Raw genomic sequence first — 18,366 nt, forward strand, 5'->3', positions numbered from 1 at the left:
TCAGAGACAGATCGGCTTCTGATGATGTGAGGTAAGTCAGAGTTTCTTCAATTGAACTTTCGCTAGAGCTTCATTTTAAATTTATGAAACTCCATTTCAAGGTATTGCTTCCTTGTTGTGTATAAAAAGGGAGTGTTATCTATGCTGGCATTATGGACATCCTAGACTAATACAAAAATGTAATTGTAAAAATTGGAATGAATTAATCAACTTTGAGTAGTGATGCTGTAAAACAGAGATGTTTGAAATAGACTTTACAAAATAAAGGTAATTCTCCCTTTTCTGAAAAGATGAAACTAAATGCCTGTCTAATCTTTATTTATCTATCTCCTTACCTCTGTCTATAACAATATAATCCATTCAGCCTGTCTGCCTGCCTGTCATCCAGCCATTGCGTTGGACGTTATGCAGAGTACAACCTGGACACAATGCTAATGTATCCCAGCCCAACACAAAGATGCAAAGAATGAATGGCTTTCTATCAGTATAATAAGACTTTATTCTTGATAGGTTGAATAAGTCAAATAACAAAAAATGTTTTTCTACAATTGTCTTTACAGGTGAGTGGGTGTATGTTTTGTTTACTGTGGGGCAGAAGGAAAACGTCTTGCCCAGGTTGCCTTTAATGCAAGAATGTCCATTACATATGGTAAAGGTATTTGCATTGATATGTAATGATGCTTAAATTCATGAAAAATCTTTTCAGTAATAAATCAGTATCAGAAAAAACTCTACAGGAAATATAACCTTGAATTCGTATTAACTTCACGGCATTTTTGATGACCCTGTTATGATGACTCATTACTAGTAGAACTGAAGATTTATATTTGTTTTTAACGAAAGTTGAAGTCATCCGTAAGTCTCAAATAATTTTTTCAAACATTTTGCCAATCCCTTTAACTCATAGAAAGTAAATATCAAATGTCTTGTTTTTTGTATATTCCCTTTTTTAAAAAAGTCTAAACATGAACTTTTTAAAATTATTCTTATTTTTAATCAATAAAAACATGTTTTCAGTTTTTTCAAAGATATCTTCCCTTTCCCAATACGTTTGATCCTCATCACATTTTAAAAGGAGAATGTCTGTCTGTGAAAGGTAATTTAGTTTCTCTACCTACCATATACGATGATCACAGTGCAGAGACATACATAAATGCCTCTGGTACAGGTTAATAAAGGCCCATGCAACAAAAAGATTTCTTAGTTTCTGAGTTTAATATGCGGGGAGTGGTGGCCTAGTGATTACGGCATAAAGCTGGAAATCCTGAGGTTCTGATTTCGAACCCCATTCCCACAAATTGACAGTCTGGGTCCCTGAGCAAGACCCTTAACTCCACACTGCTCCTCAATAGCAGTCCACTGCTCCCCAAAGGGATGGGTGAAATGCAGAGGTAAATTTCTCCAATGTGAGATCAATAAAATTAATTTAAGCTCCAGTTTTGAAGGTTTTATTTTCAAATCACAAACCTGCTCTGTAAGTTCAAACTTTATTCATTTGGTATTATTCGGAAAATTATAAACCTGTTTTGTTACTATAAACATCTTGAAGATCACTAAAAATGTAAGACCTACAATGTTAAGTCAACAAACATGGGCTACTTTCCTCCAAAGGGATGTTTCACAAAAGCAGAATTAATCAATCCAGGATAAAGGATGAAGCACTGACAAATGATCAGTGGACCGTGGCTTTGTCATTTTCACAAAGGCCAATCCAGCTTCAACAAGTGAATGAAGCCAGGTGTAAACAATCTTGAAAGATGCACGTCTGTAGCTTTCTTCAAGACACCATAAAGTCAATCAAAGAGATAAACTAAATGATAAAATTTGGTAACCAAGCCACTTCCAATAACTGAAAACATTACAGTTTAAAATTTGGGATCCAAACCTGGTTATTTTAAGACTGAGCATAAAAACTTTTTCAAGCAAAGAAAAGATTAATTACTGCATGTTTGGTTTTTGTTAGACATCCTGTAAATATTCATGATACATAGGCTGGACAAAGAGAACCTAGTTATAGGTCAATATTAAAATATAAGAAAAATTTGCTGACTGAAAGTATCTTGATATAATCTTAACTAAAATGTACAGATGACTTGTACAAATGACTTAGAAAACACCCATTTTATTTACTTTTATTGGCCCACCATCTCTAAAATTTACACCCACATTGCTCCTCTGTTTAAAACAAAGGGAGGCCTATTCTAAAAGGGATCAAGTTGGTGAAAGTTTCTATAGGTCTGAGCCAAGCCTACCTCAAAGTTGCTAAAGATATAGATATCATCAAAGATCTTAAGCAATAAGATGTTTCCAGGTGATTTAATGCACATAATAAATGTATGTAGTTGATAGTTTGGTCTAACCATAACTCACTCTTACCTTTATGTTATTCTGCTTTTTCAGAATCTCCAAATGCATACAGAAAAATACCACCAGCCAAAACTCTGAGCTTAACATGGATCATCAGTGTATCAAGACATAGTTGTGTTCGGTGCAGGGAGGATTTTTGGGACCCAGCAGTCTGCAGAGGGAGCAGAGGCCATCCCCCGGAAAACTAGTATAGCACATGCTGGTAATTCTCATTATAAAGGAAGATGCATGTCATTGGGGCTACTTTGTTTAACTGATATTATGAAAAACCTCTTTGCTTTTTCATCAGCCAGTCCTGTAACCACATGCAGTAGTGTGTAAAAGGTGTGCCTTTCAAATTTACAACATCAGCATTTTTCAAAAGCACAATCAAATGGTAGGAATGTCCACATAGATATGTATAAAGTTAATAATGATATAAGCAACCAATGTTTGAACGATTAAAGAACTTGACTAAATAACAGTGAGATTAAAAGAGAATCGTAGCTTAATTCACTCTCATGGTTTTATGAAAAAGCCCTCAGATTAAAGAAAATAAAACCCAAAACAATGTCTGGACATGTAAACATTGGGAGGGAAAATTGTGAGTTGATTTTAGACTTTAACTTATCCGATTTTTTATAAATTTAATTAAAAAAAAAAACATCTTGCCTATAGAATAATTGTTGCTCTTCCTTTTTGGTTTAGATTTTTTTTAATAAATAATTTATTTCTAAAGTATTTTATTTTTAATATTATTTAATAATTTAATTTAAAACTTATGATGAGGGATATGAGTGAGTGATTTTTTAAAATGATATACCAGATTAGAAATCCCTTTAATAAAATATTCACCCATGCCTTAAACAGTAACAGTCCAAAACATTCTATTATATGTTGGCTTTTAAGTGATTGACCTTCTTCGGGAATAAAACAAAGAGGACAAGGCAATTCCTGCATCTATTTTAAAATCAATAAAAAGTCAATTCCCTACAGAAACATTTGTGTAATGATAAAAATGTTCTCTTCCATTATTACCATGACCTGAACCGCAGGTTAAGAGGAGTCATTCAGGAATTTGATGAAAATGATACGTCTCATCATAGTGATTGTCCTTCACCGTCAAGTGATCCTGAAGCAGCTGGATACCTGTTAGAGACCTTGGTCAAGGCTGTAAGACCACACTCTGATTTAGAAGGAGGATATATCTTTTGTATGGAGGTGTTTTTTTTTTAACCAACCATCGACCACCAACTCTTAAACTAGACACCAAGGACACCTATGTGTCCTCTCTTGTAATCATAACACTTATTTTATTTCTTCCTAAAATATCTCAATAACTAGTTTTAGATAAACAAATTACTTGCAGAAAATAGACCATATAAAACAAATCCCTTTTTTTTCTTAACTGTGCAACATCAAGTCAGGGTAGTTCTTTCTGTTTTAGTGCTGCAAGGGTGACTGAGACTAGTTAATACCACAAAACAAACTACTTCCTTGTAAAACATCATGGTAAAATAAAGGAAGTAAACCAAGATTTCATGAGATTTGCGGACCTCCACAAGTAATTTATGGGTACAATTTTCAGACGCCTGTGCCAGTTTCATCTCTTGAAATCAATTACAGTATATGTGAGTATTATTAACATGGGAATGTCCATTCTTCCTCATACAATTAAACAAGGAGATAAATCCCACCGAACCCAAAAACACTGACAAAATAATTTCCATTGTTTTGGAATTTCATAAAATTTGTCATTTTCTTACTGATGTAAAACCCATATGTTTTATTTGTTTGCATATTTTAGAGAGAGATAGTAATTATTTAAGATACTGTTGGCAATAAAAATTAAGTTCACAACAAAGAAGATTGGATAAAAATAGCATTTTCCTAGCAATGTATGTACAGTAGTTATCTGTCAGTAACAGGAGAAGTTTGTGGCTGGACCCAAAATGCAGAGGCTGAGGCATATAGTATATATATATATATATATATATATATATATATATATATATATATATATATATATATATATATATATATATATATATATACCACAAAACAAACTACTTCCTTGTAAAACATCATATATATAAAACGAGGAGGGGACTAAAAGGACAAAGATAACAATTCCCTAAACTACCTCACTTTCAGAGACATAGACATAGACAGTCCTGCTGCCATGTGTGCGTTTCAAAACAATACAAAGTTTTACTCTTAAAAGAAGTTTTAAATGTAAAATTTACGTGGTATTTTTAGTTTTACGCTATTTATAGTGGTATTAAATATTTAAATAGTATAAGGAAATCTAATTAAGACTTAATCTTTCCCCAAAATTCATGTATTACATAAAAAAATGTTAATTTTACTTTAGAAACTCTAGTTTTAACTACTCTGTCACTTGAAAATACAGAGTAGAAATTATGACGAATAGAGTTCACTGCACCCAAAAGTCACTTTATTCAGTACATATAGGTCTTTAATCAACAAGCACCTGACACTGAAGGCTTTTGATGTTGTGAAAGCTAGAACCTGGCCTTTAACTAATCTTTACCTAAAGTTTTTTAGATCAATTAAAAGACCAAAAAAGACTAAGTACTTTAAAATGTTATATAAATGCATATACAAATATATCTTGCAATAAATTAAAGAATGAAAAGTTTATTTCACCTGAAATAGTTATGTGCTAAATAATGTACTTACCTCTTCATATAGAAATGCTAGTCTACTACTTTTCTACTGGTTGACCAAAACTGACTCCTCCACAACAAGTAATAATGTTTACAGTTTTTACACAGGCTTATGTTTTCCTTAGACATTCTCTCCAAATGCTGTGAGAAACAATCAAAAACATTCTTTTTATATGTGACGACCCAGACATGGGGCTAGATATACACAGACATTATTTTATTTTGTAATAAAATAATCTTCATCCCCCAGGCAGGGACACACTGTTGATGTTTTTAAAAAAAATATGTTCCCAGCAAACCTCATATAGCCGGAGTAGAGAATAGCTGTGACCTACTCAGAATCCCATCAGAAAACTCAGAAATGAGCTCCCATCCTGCTGTCTGTTATGACTGGCCAGTGTTACATATATAGAACTGCACAGTTGTCATTTTGGCTATTAAACTTCCTTGGAAGATAGGCAACAAAGTTCACATCAAAGGCAACAGTAAACAGGTTTGTTCTGTCAATTCTGTGGCTGAAAAGGATAATCGACAACTAAAATTAGGCTTAAGTAGAAGTTATTTAAAAGTGTCAATTCCTTTTAGAAGAAAAACAAACAAAAAAGAAATCACAGAAAGAATATCAAAATCAAATGAAAAGTGAAACATAAACAGACACAAGGCCTTGTTTAATGCATGGCTATCTGCGCAAACATAGATTTATTAGGACTTATTAATGATTGTATGAGTAAAGTTTAATAAAACAATCTATTGTAATGAGTAACTATTCCAATACAGGAATTCCAGTGCTCTATTGCAGGAGTATCCAATTAAAATAAGGAAAATCATCAACCAGTAAAGGTCCGGAGCGATTTTCATTTATAATCTGTTACTTTGAACAGAATTTACTACTGAAATAAAATGAGGTGATTATGCATCCATGTTATACATTGACTTTTTAAATAAAGAAATATAATAAAAAATTGAACATGTTTACATTTTAAAAGTGTTTTTTTAATTAGAGAACATAAATTCAGTTGGGTATATAGACAATTTCCTGATTCACGTAATTTATAAAACACCTGAACTGACCGTTTGTTATTTTTTTCTTTCTTTTTTTATGGCTTAATGAGGAAAGTTGGCTTTAGGCTGCCCCGCACGGCTTTAAACCTGGGTTTGAATGGAGACAAAGCCATTCTAAAGCACATATTAAGGTGCTCGGTTTGAGCCTGGATCGATATTTGTTTTTGATTATGTTCATGGTGGGGAATCCACCTTCTCAGCAGTAGGTTGAGTCAAACACTCAAAATGTGCAGGGTCATCTTTGAGCACACTATTTCACTATTCTGTCACCAGTTCACTACAGTTCTTCCAGCAGTCCACACTTTCTTTCACTTTATCTCATCGTCTTCTCCTTCTCTCCCATCGCCCCGCTTGCCACAGGTTTGCCTCCTTTGTCTAACAGTAGCTAGCAGCCCTGACCAACACAGTTCATTGGCTAAATGAATGGTGTTTGTTGTCTCTAATAATAAAAAAGCAACATTTAACCAACAAAAAAAGTCTTTGCCTTAATGATTTAATTCAGTTTTCAATTCATAAGACATCTCAAGACACATTTCACAAATAATTCTATCAAAACAGATTGATTAAACGTTTTCTATAGAATGAGACCCAGCTGACTGAATCAAGTCATTCATTGTGCAGGAATCCTCTGGATAAGCATGCTGCAGCAGTAGACATTTGACTGCATTGTGTCATTGACTCTGCAGCTATTTGTCACACAGAGAATGGATGCATTGGAGAGGAAAGAGGTCCCTTTCAAAGCAGCACTAAATCATTTTGAGTGGTGCTCCCCCTGCAGAACTTTTTGAAAACAGCACTGTTGTAAACACTGACTAGCCCTCTGTTAGCCACTCATCCCTCAGCTAGTACTAGCCTAGCCAGCCACACCTACTGTACTTACCCTCTAAACATGGCCTGACTTAAGCTGAATGTGAGTCATTCTGGCTGACACTTCCACACAGGTAAAGACACAGTTAAGAACTTTCAAACCTTCAAAAGATCAAGCCCTTGAATTAGAATTTGAATTAGAATTAGAATTAAATTTATTGTCATTGCACTGTCACGAGTACAAAGCAATGAAATGTGGTTTGGATCTATCCAAAAGTGCTATACAGGATATAAATATTATAACAGGTGTATGTACAAGCAAAAATTAATAGTTAGGGACTGTAAAAAGTTGTGTATAAATATAAATATGAATATGAATATGGGAGCTACATGCACAGATTATACAGATTATACAGAATATACAGAAATGTTAAGAAAAGGATTATATGTGTATTAGCGGGTTTATAATATAAGATAAATAAATAATGGCAGATAAGATTTACAGATTATATACAGATTGTGTATGTGTGTGAGGGGAACAGTCCATGGTATGTGTGTGAGCATGAGGACAGGCCATATATTGTATGGGGGGATACAGTCCTTATAGTTCTGTCAGGAGGCGTTCAGGAGCGTGACAGCTGTGGGAAAGAAGCTGTTCCGGTGCCCGGTGGTTCTGGTCCGTAGGCTTCTGTAACGCCTTCCAGAGGGCAGGAGGGAGAATGTTGCACCAATCAACCAGACGGTCCACCTCCTCCCTGTAGACGGTCTCATCGTTGTCTCTGATGAGGTGAATCACTGTGGTGTCGTCTGCAAACTGATCACGTGAGAACCATGGACAGGTCTGCAGTCGTCGGTGAGGAGAGAGTATAGGAAGGGACTCGTCACACAACCTTGTGATGTCTAATTTAGATTTTTTTTAGCATTCTCTAATGAAGCTGAAAAAGCAAAGAATAAATGTAAAAAGGCTTAAAAGAAATACATTTTAAGTAAGTGTTACCATAGAAGGCTAATTGAAAAAAAAAAATAAATTTTTCCTCTCAAAGTAAGTCCAGTGAGAATTTCATTAGATTTTTTTTTTGTTGCAAAGAGTTCAATGTGACTGCAGTATGAGCTGAATTTTATTGGGAGATAAAATTAAATGTATTAACCTCCATAAAACAAATATTATCTGGTAGTAATGGAATACGATAGCTACTGTATAGTGATCTGCAAGGTATTTTGTGGGGGATACTGCAGGGATGGGTGTAAGGATAGCTTATAAGTGCTATAGCACCCTTGTATACTAAAAACAATACCTTCGTCTACAAAAGCTGTTGATAGAGATTAATCATGCACAAGTGGGCCTAATTTACTTTCCGTGGTGATCTGTCACAGCATTTTTGGGCATATCATGTGGAGACAATGTTTCATATTTGTGCCCAGGAAAGGTTTGCTTTACAAAAAATTATATTGAAAGAAAGTTCTTCTATCATAATTTTGTGATAATTTCATTTAGTCTGGATTGAATCAAGCATCTAAGTTGGACCCACACAGAATTAATAGGAATCTACTAGATGTACGTAGAGAACCCCAAAAAATCCCACTCAATTAAGTATTTTCTTTTTTTTTACCCATTTGAAAGTCATCTAAGAAATTACTCAAAAAATATTTAAAAAGTACTTTGTGAAATGACTATACGAGTACTTAATATTGATCATTGGAGCGCAATGTCAGATTTAAATTCTAAAATTGTGTGTACAGAATTATATTTATGTGAAACCTCTGGTATTTTGAAGTTGATAATAATAAAAAAAATGCACAAAAAATTACATGATAACAAAATAAAAACCCTGCTTAAAAGAAACACTTTTCATTCTCATATTGTTTAGCATAAACTTATGTAAACAGTGTAAGTATTGCTTATAGGTTAGGAAAGTATGTACAACTTCAAATAACAACAATTACAGTTTGCTGTATTTTCCCTTGATTTCTGAACAGCTCAGATAACTTGTGGCAGTAAGATTAACTAATAAAATGACACAAATAAGAATAGGTATTCTTTCAAAAAACTGTTTTCTGTAAAAATAAAAAGTACAGCTACTCCTAACAGTAATTTTTTTTGGACAAATACTCAATGAAATGTAAGAAATTAAAAGTTGAGATCCATGTCTGCCTGTGTTTATAACCTTGAGTTATTTTAATGGCTTTAGTCTGGGTTTGTGAACTTTTGTTTTCCTGGGCACTGTTTATCAGTGTTGAGTAGGGGTATGCAAACAAACCCCTATGCAAGTTTTTCCCCTGCAGGTGCACAGTTGTAAGAATGGTGAGAAGTTCTACATCAGTTCCATAGACAGAAGGCTTCACCCCAGGGCAACTATACGCCCCTCACAGAGATAGATTATCAGGGAATCAGGAGCAGCAGCCCCTAGACTTACAAGGCGCAGGGTGAGATGTTGTTCAGATAAATTTTAAACAAAATGTAATAAAGCATGTGGTTGTGGTGTGATAAAAAGTAAAAATGATGAAATAGTATGGAAAAACAAGCTAAAAATGAGGTCTAAGCTCTTATCTCTGTGTTCCTAAAACGTCTGTTTTAGCTGCGGATGGATTGTTGTCTGTTGTTAGATTTACTGGCAGTGCTTCAGTAATCTTAGGTTTCCGGAAACATTATAAAGTTTTCAGACACAAAACAAACTAATGGATGAAAATGATGTCTCCACGTGCAAGAGTCAGAAAAAAACGTTGATGATTTAGAATGATGAAATTCCCCAATTCTTATCGTACTGGTGTTCGCAGTAAAGACAAATAGCAGGTCTGTGCTGTCATAAGTAGTTTATCGGAGAGCAGTTTCTCTCACTGAAGCACTGCTGTCACCTAAGCTGTGATTAACAGCACATTACAGGACTTGTCATAAAGACCATAAAAGCCTCACTGTCACATTTTGGTTAGCTATTTGACTTATGTGAAGTGCTTTTAGGCTCTAAGCTGTGTTTTACTGGCCTGAGTTGGAGAATTAGGAGATCTCACACTCTGCAGAAAGTAATATTAAAAAGAGAAGCATGCATTCCTTTAATATTATACATTCCCAGTGGGTCTGAGTGGTGATGTTTGTGTCTCAAAAATGTTGTAATGGCTGGTTATTTGTCCTCAAAGAAAGGATATCCGTAGCACATTATTAAGTTCTCACGATTGTCTGATCAGAACCTAAAATGATATTTTGGGTAGGCCTACTTAATCAAAAAGATTGATCACCAAACAGCAAAAAAAAAAAAGAAGAAAAAAAAAAGGAAATGTATATGGAGGAATGTTTTCAAAAAAGCCTTTAGGGCAATTCACCTCAGCCATTAATTATACAACAAGTCTGTATGAGATTCCTTGAGGAAAATAATGTGTCAGGGTTTTTTGTAATATTCAGTAGGCTCCCACAGGTTTTCCTTCAGTAAAATGAACATGGCACTCCTCAGCTTCTGTCAGTGGAAGTATTCAGCTGTGGATATAATTTGGGGTCGCAGCTGTGGAGAGGGAGCTTGTTTGTGTAAGCAAGAAGGTATCTAGTCAGTTGTGCCTTCAATCTTGGAAGAGGAATTTCGATTTTTTTGACAGTTAGTGTTTCTCTAGTGTATAGTGTGTACTTGATGACATGATGTTGGTAAGATGACATTTCAATTTGTGTTAGTGCTTCTCTGTCAGATCTGATTTTTATTTTAATGAAATACAGCCTGAAGGTTGTTAGTTTACCAGTTAAAACATTTTTTGTTTGATGCCAAAATATCTAATTAACTGTGGTTTCACCACAACAATTCAAAACTAACATTCAGCCATATTCTTGCCAAAAGCTTTTCAGACGAAGGTGAGTGTGCCTTAGAAATATACCTTAGAAAATTTCCCTTTCTTCATCATCCATTTCTCTATGTTGAAAATATTTAGTTTATACCATGCAAATGATTCACCAGATTTTGTAGTGGCAACTTTATAGATTTGGTAGCTTATGTTTACGGTGCCTTTTACCGTAATATGTGTACATTGCACATTTTCTGCAGAAGTAAATGTTTATGAGCAACTCAAAATCTAATAAGGTGACTAATGCAAACTTCCTTCTTCCAGAAGTTTTTAATTTCGATTTGGATTGTAAGAATGACAGGCAAAAACTTAAAGAAATCACTTTGCCTTAGACAGATTGGCTCATCTCTGTCATTAATTGCCCTATTTGAGTTGCACTTAATTGATCTTCATCTATTTCTATTTTTTTATATATATTTGGCTTCTACTTTGATTTAACTTGTTTTTGTGGGGGTTTAATATTTTAAAGATGACTTTCTATGTGATTCATACATGTAACAAAAATGTTGTAATGAATTTCACTATATTACCCTTATCTACAAAAATATCAGTGCAGTTTGTTGACATGAAGCCTCTGTTGACAAGCACTGCTGGGTAGAGGTATTGGGAAAAAAAATTAGCAACAAATAACTATCAAATCTTTAAAACTAATTCTCTCCTTGAAGTCCTTTCAGGGTCACTAAATAACGCAAAACAGCCCCAAGCTCTTTTTTTCAGCTTTCTTATTTTGCATTACAGAATGTTGGAATGTCGAGAGCGTACCTGCTCATAGACATAAACTTCTAATCCTGATCAACTAAACATCCAGTGACATCTTTCTGCCTATATGGCCTTCTAGTTTCACTTCATCTGTTTTACCCCTCTCCTCATATGATTCACCTACAGTGTGAAATGTAGTTTGGGTCACAAGGCGATTGGAATCACAAATGAAAAACCTATCAAAGTGACTGATTATGGAAAGTGTAGAGGCTAAGTGAAACGATAGGCCATGAGCACTCAGCTGAAAGCTAAAAATGGGTGATTACAGAGTCAGTTGAACTTGGTTACTCACAGATATCCATGTAGCCCGAAGACAAACTACTTATCGTTTGTCTTATCTTTGGTAGACAAAACATTGATTGATGCCTATGTTTATCACATCTTGTTCTTATCAGTGATTTTTTTATTTTTTTTATTTCCTCCCTTAAGGGTTTTAGGAGTTTTCAAGACAGATATCATTGTTAATTGACATCACAGCAAAGGAATACATTTTGCCAAAAGAAAAAAAAAAATTAATGAATGAATTCCTCCCTAAACAAATAAAGCAATCACACACTTGACTGGAAATTAGTACAAATACGTTTTTGTTCAACAAAAATACAAGCCACTCAGTATTTTTCTGTTATAAATCATCACATGTCCACATTGTTCTTTTTTTATGCAAGACAGACTGTAACTGCAGCTTACACTAATTAATACAGATACCCATAAAACACATGGAGTTGAAAGCACCGCTAAGTATACTGAGGTCTCACCGGCGATCTGGCATTGATTTTCCTCCTGACAGTAACTGAAAATAATGTTCGACTCTCAAATGGAAAAGGGCGAGGGGATAAATATTAAAGGAAGAAGTTCAGAAATAGACAGGTAAAAAAAAAAAAAAGAAACTAAGGGATTAGAGTACATGCAATGCACCTTTATGATGGTCTGGTGAAGGTTGCAGTAAGTCTTTTTCCAGAAAATATTCTGTTTTCAGAAGCAGACTCACTGTTAGAGAAACTGCTTTTTCCTCTAAAACTCACCACCGGTTAATGAAAATAAACTGCTTAATGAAAAAAAATATATCTATAAATGAAATAAAATATATATGTATAAATGAAATAAAGTATATCTGAAGATTTTGTATATAAGAATGGATAATAACAAAATATTTTATTCTAATACAACCTGATAAACTAATGGATCTTTTTTAACATCTTTTGGGAAAAAAAAGGCAAACTAACGACTAAAGATACCAATGCACAGGAGCAGCCATCTGGCAATGCTGTCTGTATGGTTTTGGAACTACTGTACATTAAAACAACTCTTAACTTCGATTAAGTTGCACAGCTTCAGGTCCTGTTTTAATTAGTTCAAATTAGAATGAGCACTTTAAGAAAATTATTTTTTAAGCTCTGTATACAAGGAAACTTTGATGAAATAAAAGCCTATTACTCTCTTTATTGAACATATATTTCATTTACACTTGTAGTGATCCAATTACCGTTTTCTATGTTAAAATCTGCCAGTGCATTAGTCTGCACATGGATGGTAAAAGGCAGTTAAAGGTGAAGCAAGTTTAGCTCCTTACAGCCAGGCAGTGATGCTCTTGCTTACTGTACATCCAAGCCTTCTGTCCAAGCTTACATCCATCATGGACAGCAGCTTCCACCCTCTGCACCAGTCTGTAGAGGAACTGAGCAGCTCCTTTAGTGACAGACTCTTACACACTGTTTGTGAAATGGAGCGCTCCCCCAGGTCATTCATCCTTGCTGCAACCAGACTCTACAATGCTTCACTGAAACGGCAAAAACTTGGGCAATGTATAATGTACAATTTACCATTTGATACCACATGCAATAACCTGTTTCTCTTTATTTGACAACCACTACAATAACTATATACATAAATATCCATCCATATAAATACCTGTGTAAACAAAACACCCTGTGCAATAACCCAATACAATGATCATACCATAAAAAAATGTTTTAAATGTGGACGCACTGTATATATCCAATGCACCTTTTCCTTCCTTTGGCTCATTCTTCTTTGACCATTTGAGCTGATGTAACAAGTACATTTCTTCACTGTGAGATCAGTAAAGTCAATCAGCCTTTTCTCTACCTTTTTGTTTTTGTTCTGAAGGCAGTCAATTATCAGGTGTTTTAATGCTACTTGTTATCATTTGCAAATATTTTACTTACCTTTCCAGAAAGAAAGTGCAAAATCTGTGTGGCCTGTAAGCGCTCTTAAAGTCAGCAATGACATTCAAAAGCTTTGACAATGTTTTTGTTTTGCTTCTTTTTTATTTTTGCTTTGAATCTAAGAAATGTAACTCTGAGAAAATGGCTATTAGCTCTACATTGGAGCTACTAAGATCTGGGTAACATCTAAACTCTGTAAAATGTGACCTTAACCCACTATTTCTACTGGTGAGGAATCATTTTGTGTTATTGTTGGTATCTTGACAAGAAGTAAAAACGTTGCCTATATGCTTTGGATCTCTCAGAATGCATAAAACATATACGGTATACTTTTTTTTTTTAGCAAAATAGTAAATTTGATATATTTATTCTGCAACACTCCAGATTTTCTCTGGATTAATTATATTTGAAAAGTTTATTGTTTTGTCATGATTTTTCTAAAGGTCTGACCCAAAAATGCAGAAGACCAAACAGAGAGACACAGGTGAAAGGTTTAACAGGTTTATTGAAGAGTTTAAGGCTTGGAGCAGAGTTGCTCTGAACTCAGCTCGACCGGAACTGGAAGGTGAGGGGAAGACAAACGATTAGTTCAGGCTCAGTGGGAAATATCATTCGTGGATATGTAGAAGAGGATCTGGTTGATGACTCACGTTTCCAGAGAAGTAGTGGGATCTTTGACTCCAATCTGTGTGCTGCTCTCCTGTGTTATTCTGATTCGGTGGAGTGCGGTACAGGGTTTACCAGAACTCGGGTGGTGTTGTTGAACGGAGAAACTGGCTGTCACTCAGATTTCCTGCGGTACTTGAACGGGTTGTGATGAAGATGATTCCCTTGCTCAGAGAGTAAACTCAACGTCCTCTTCTAGGAAGAAGGATCCAAACCTCCTGTTTGAATCCCCAGTTCGGTTTGAGGCTCAGTTGATTCCTTCAGGGAGTGAAGGTGCGAAAAGATCCAGTTTGCAGGAAGACTTCCTGCCGAGAGGCAAAGACAAAAACAAAGTTAAAACTCTGGTAGTCAAGAACTCAGTCTTACTCAGTAAAAACTCAGCTTGGCTAGAGTACCCCAAACTGGCAAACACTCTGGCGTCGAGGTAGTGGCAATCAGCAGCTTAAGAGCACTCTGCTAATGAAGCAACCATCATCAGGTGTGTGAAGAGGCGGACCAGAACCAGGCGCCTCCTGCTGGTGGAAGGGAGAACTACACAAAAAGACAAACACACAGACTGGAGTCCTGACATGTTTTGAAGAAAAAAGTTCAGCTATAACTTTTTAACAAGGAGCATAAAGTGCAATGGTTCCCATTCTGCAACGAATCTCAGTGCTCAATGATGGACAGCATTCAACATGTGTAAATGTGCTAAAAAGAAAAAGCTTTAGTATTATACCAAATAAAAAGTATTCAAATATTTTAAGGAAATTAGCAATAAATACATTACAAATTTTAACATTGGCAACAAAGAACATTTACATTAACTAAATTTTTATTTATTTATTATTATTTCTATATAAAAAAAGGCAAATAAATGAATAGCAGTTCTAATACTAGACTCAAAAAAATAAATAGAAGAGAACATGGAAATAAAAAAAACACAATATAGATGTTAGAAACATTTATTGAGTAGAATGTCTGAGCAACAGTGATCCCCATCAGGTCTTTTAGAGTGACTTGGAATACCGGGTGTACAAAATACAGCTCTTTATTAGTCAAGAAGAATACTCACACCTTTTACTGCACTTTTGTTGAGAGCTATTGAACAAGTGGTGCAATTAATCCTATACTAGCTAAACTGACATGTTTAAATTGTTTACTTTAAAGAATTATTTATCTCTTTGCACAATTTGTTCTAGAAATATGATGGCTACCTTAATTGACCATATATAGAGAAGCAGCTCTAACAGGAAAACATCAAACACATGTGTTTAGTTCATGTTAATTAGTTTTCCATAATATTTTTTTAATATACCTTCTGTCTCTTATACAATATGCAATTTTTTTTTCAACTTTGGGATGAAATGCAAAAATGAAAGAGTCAGAGCCAAAAGTGCATATCCATTTTTCATGTGGACTTTTCTACTGATTTTAATTAAATTACAGGGGTAATTATATACTACATAATACACTCCTGATTCAAAAATGTCTTCCAGCTGAAAAAGCTGGAAAAGACAAAACCTCAGCGCTGAAAACATGGAAGTCACAGGCTCTGTAGCCCGTGCACTGTGCCTGATATTTAATAGATTTTGAATGGAAGCCATTCATCTAGCCTGTTTATGTACATGTTTTATGTTCTGAATAGCAGAGAGCTGGAACTGATCTCCTTTGACTAATAACAAAACACAAGGTTCACCCATGATAGGTCAGCGGATGGGGAATTGTGCTCAGTAGAAAGAACTACTGATGAGAAAAAAAAAACAAAACAACCTTTTCTATTAAAAAGTGAAACTTTAGGAACACACCACCATAAAGGTTACTAATGACACACTGACTGACAGAACAAGCAGCTGGCCAGCTGAGGGTAAAATGACAATGTTTTAAAATCAATCTTTGTTAAATTACACCTCAAGATTAATGCTTTATTATGGTCAGCAGAAAATGGTTCTGGAGCCTAAAGTTGATAAGTTTCCAATAACAAATTTGCTCTATAACACTGTCCCAATTGTGTATCTTGCACTTCATGGCAGAACTGCATTTGGAGAATATTGGTCAGAAATTGTAATGCAATATGACTGCACAAATTAAAAGTAATCTGGGTTAAGTACATTATAAACTGATTTCAAATAACATCAATAGTCTCTTATTCAGGCGACCGAGTAAACAACTCACCTAACAGCAGACTATAAGGACCAGGGAGAGTGATGGCTGGGTGGTTGTTTTGAATTGGTCTCGGAATGCAACTAATGGCATAAGGCTCCATGTATTTTATATCAGCAGCACTACAACTATGGGCTGCTCGAGTGCAATTCACAATAATCAACTAAGACTTCCAGATAAGTGTTGAAATATTTTTAAAATGATAAAACTGAATTAAATCGGGTGTCCTCTGATTCCAGGTTATTTGTGGTTGCATCTTGCCCTAATACTACCAGGGTTAAGACCAACCCCACCTCCACCCAGCATCCAACATCCACCCCCCCTCAATGTTGAAAAATAAATAAACATTGGTTAAAGAACATAAGTTTAAATTCTACTTTCCAGGGAGACATTTTATGTTTGATAATATCTAGACACTAGACTCCCTGTTGATTCTGTATCAGGGAAAAAAGTTATAATAAGCATTTAACCAAGTAGTTATCTTAATTATGTATTTATGATGATTCTTAACATATATATGTGTACATCACATTATCATCTTAAATTGGAGGTAGCTAAAATTTTATCCTAAATAACCATAGACACTCATTTAAATTTGATTTAAAATTAGATGCTATTCATAAAAAGTTTAGAATACATTTTACTTAACAAACTACTGCAAGTAAAAGTAATTTAGAAAGAAGGAAGGCCTTTGGTGTTATTTGGTCCCACAACTACTTGATTGCAAGTATTGTATAGCTATGAAACTGATTATAATTAGTACCCTTCCACTGGATATGATCTTTTGAGTTAGGTCAGCTGTGTAATGAGTCTTTAATGCAGTTCTTGGTTTTTATGGACTCTTAGAATTAACAGTTTGCCCCGAGGTGCTGAGAACAACCATTCAGGGCATAATGTCAAAGGGGAAAAGTCTCTTTAATGGATTATTATGGAGCAGACAAATGTCATCATAAACTTAACTATTTACAAATTCCAGTGCACTATAATAAGGAAGGTGATAAAGTTAAAAATAAAAACCCATATTTTCTCATACTAAGCCATAAATTACATATATAGTATAACAATGTAAAATTGTGTGATAAACTTGTTTTGAGCACAGCTGTTGGTACTGTTGGTATTTATTTTTCCTATACTATCATACTGATGCGTATGAAAAACTCTGCCTATTATCAGTGATTCCCTGAATGACTGACTAAAAATTGATTAAAGAGTTCTGAATATTAGAATATTAGTCTCTGTTGCATAGAGGGAGGAAACAAAAAAAAAAAAAAACAAGTATAAGAAGAAACCCCCATTTTGTCTCCAAATACTGTGGCCTTTGATTTAGTGTTTGACTCTCCTCAACAAAGTAAAGGCATGTCTTGCAATTACAAAATTTGTTAGCTGGTTTTCATCTACTGTAATTAGTTGTGAAGTTAGCCATGCTGGAAAGCATAAGTAAAGGGGTTTGAAGTTTGTAGCAGTGTTGCCTTGGAACACCGGCTGTAACAATGCTGTCAAGCTGAAGAAGGCTTACTATTGAGCCTGGAGTACCTTGTGGGACTCCTGAGCAGGTATGTGAGACCAAGTGCGCCTCTGCCTGGCTGGATGCAGAGGGCAGGGATGAGTTTGGGGAGGCCCTGGAGAAAGACTATCGGTTGGAATAAAACGATTCTGGCTTACGGTTTGGTACCTCCGGATGGGAAAGTAGTGCTTTCTGTTTTCACTCTGAGAGGGGAGCGGCTGACCCTGAATTAGGAAATCTTTGAAGTGATGAAGAAGTAATGAAGAAGTGATGCTTTGAGGATCTCCTCAATCCGGCTGACATGCCTTCTGTGCTGCAAGAAGAGACTGGGTGCTCAAGGCTGGATTCATTTATCACTAAGGCTGAAGTCAACGAGGTGGTCAAA

This window comes from Cyprinodon variegatus, unplaced genomic scaffold (assembly GCF_000732505.1).
Source record: "Cyprinodon variegatus isolate N-32 unplaced genomic scaffold, C_variegatus-1.0 Scaffold78, whole genome shotgun sequence".
Taxonomy (NCBI): Eukaryota; Metazoa; Chordata; class Actinopteri; order Cyprinodontiformes; family Cyprinodontidae; genus Cyprinodon; species Cyprinodon variegatus.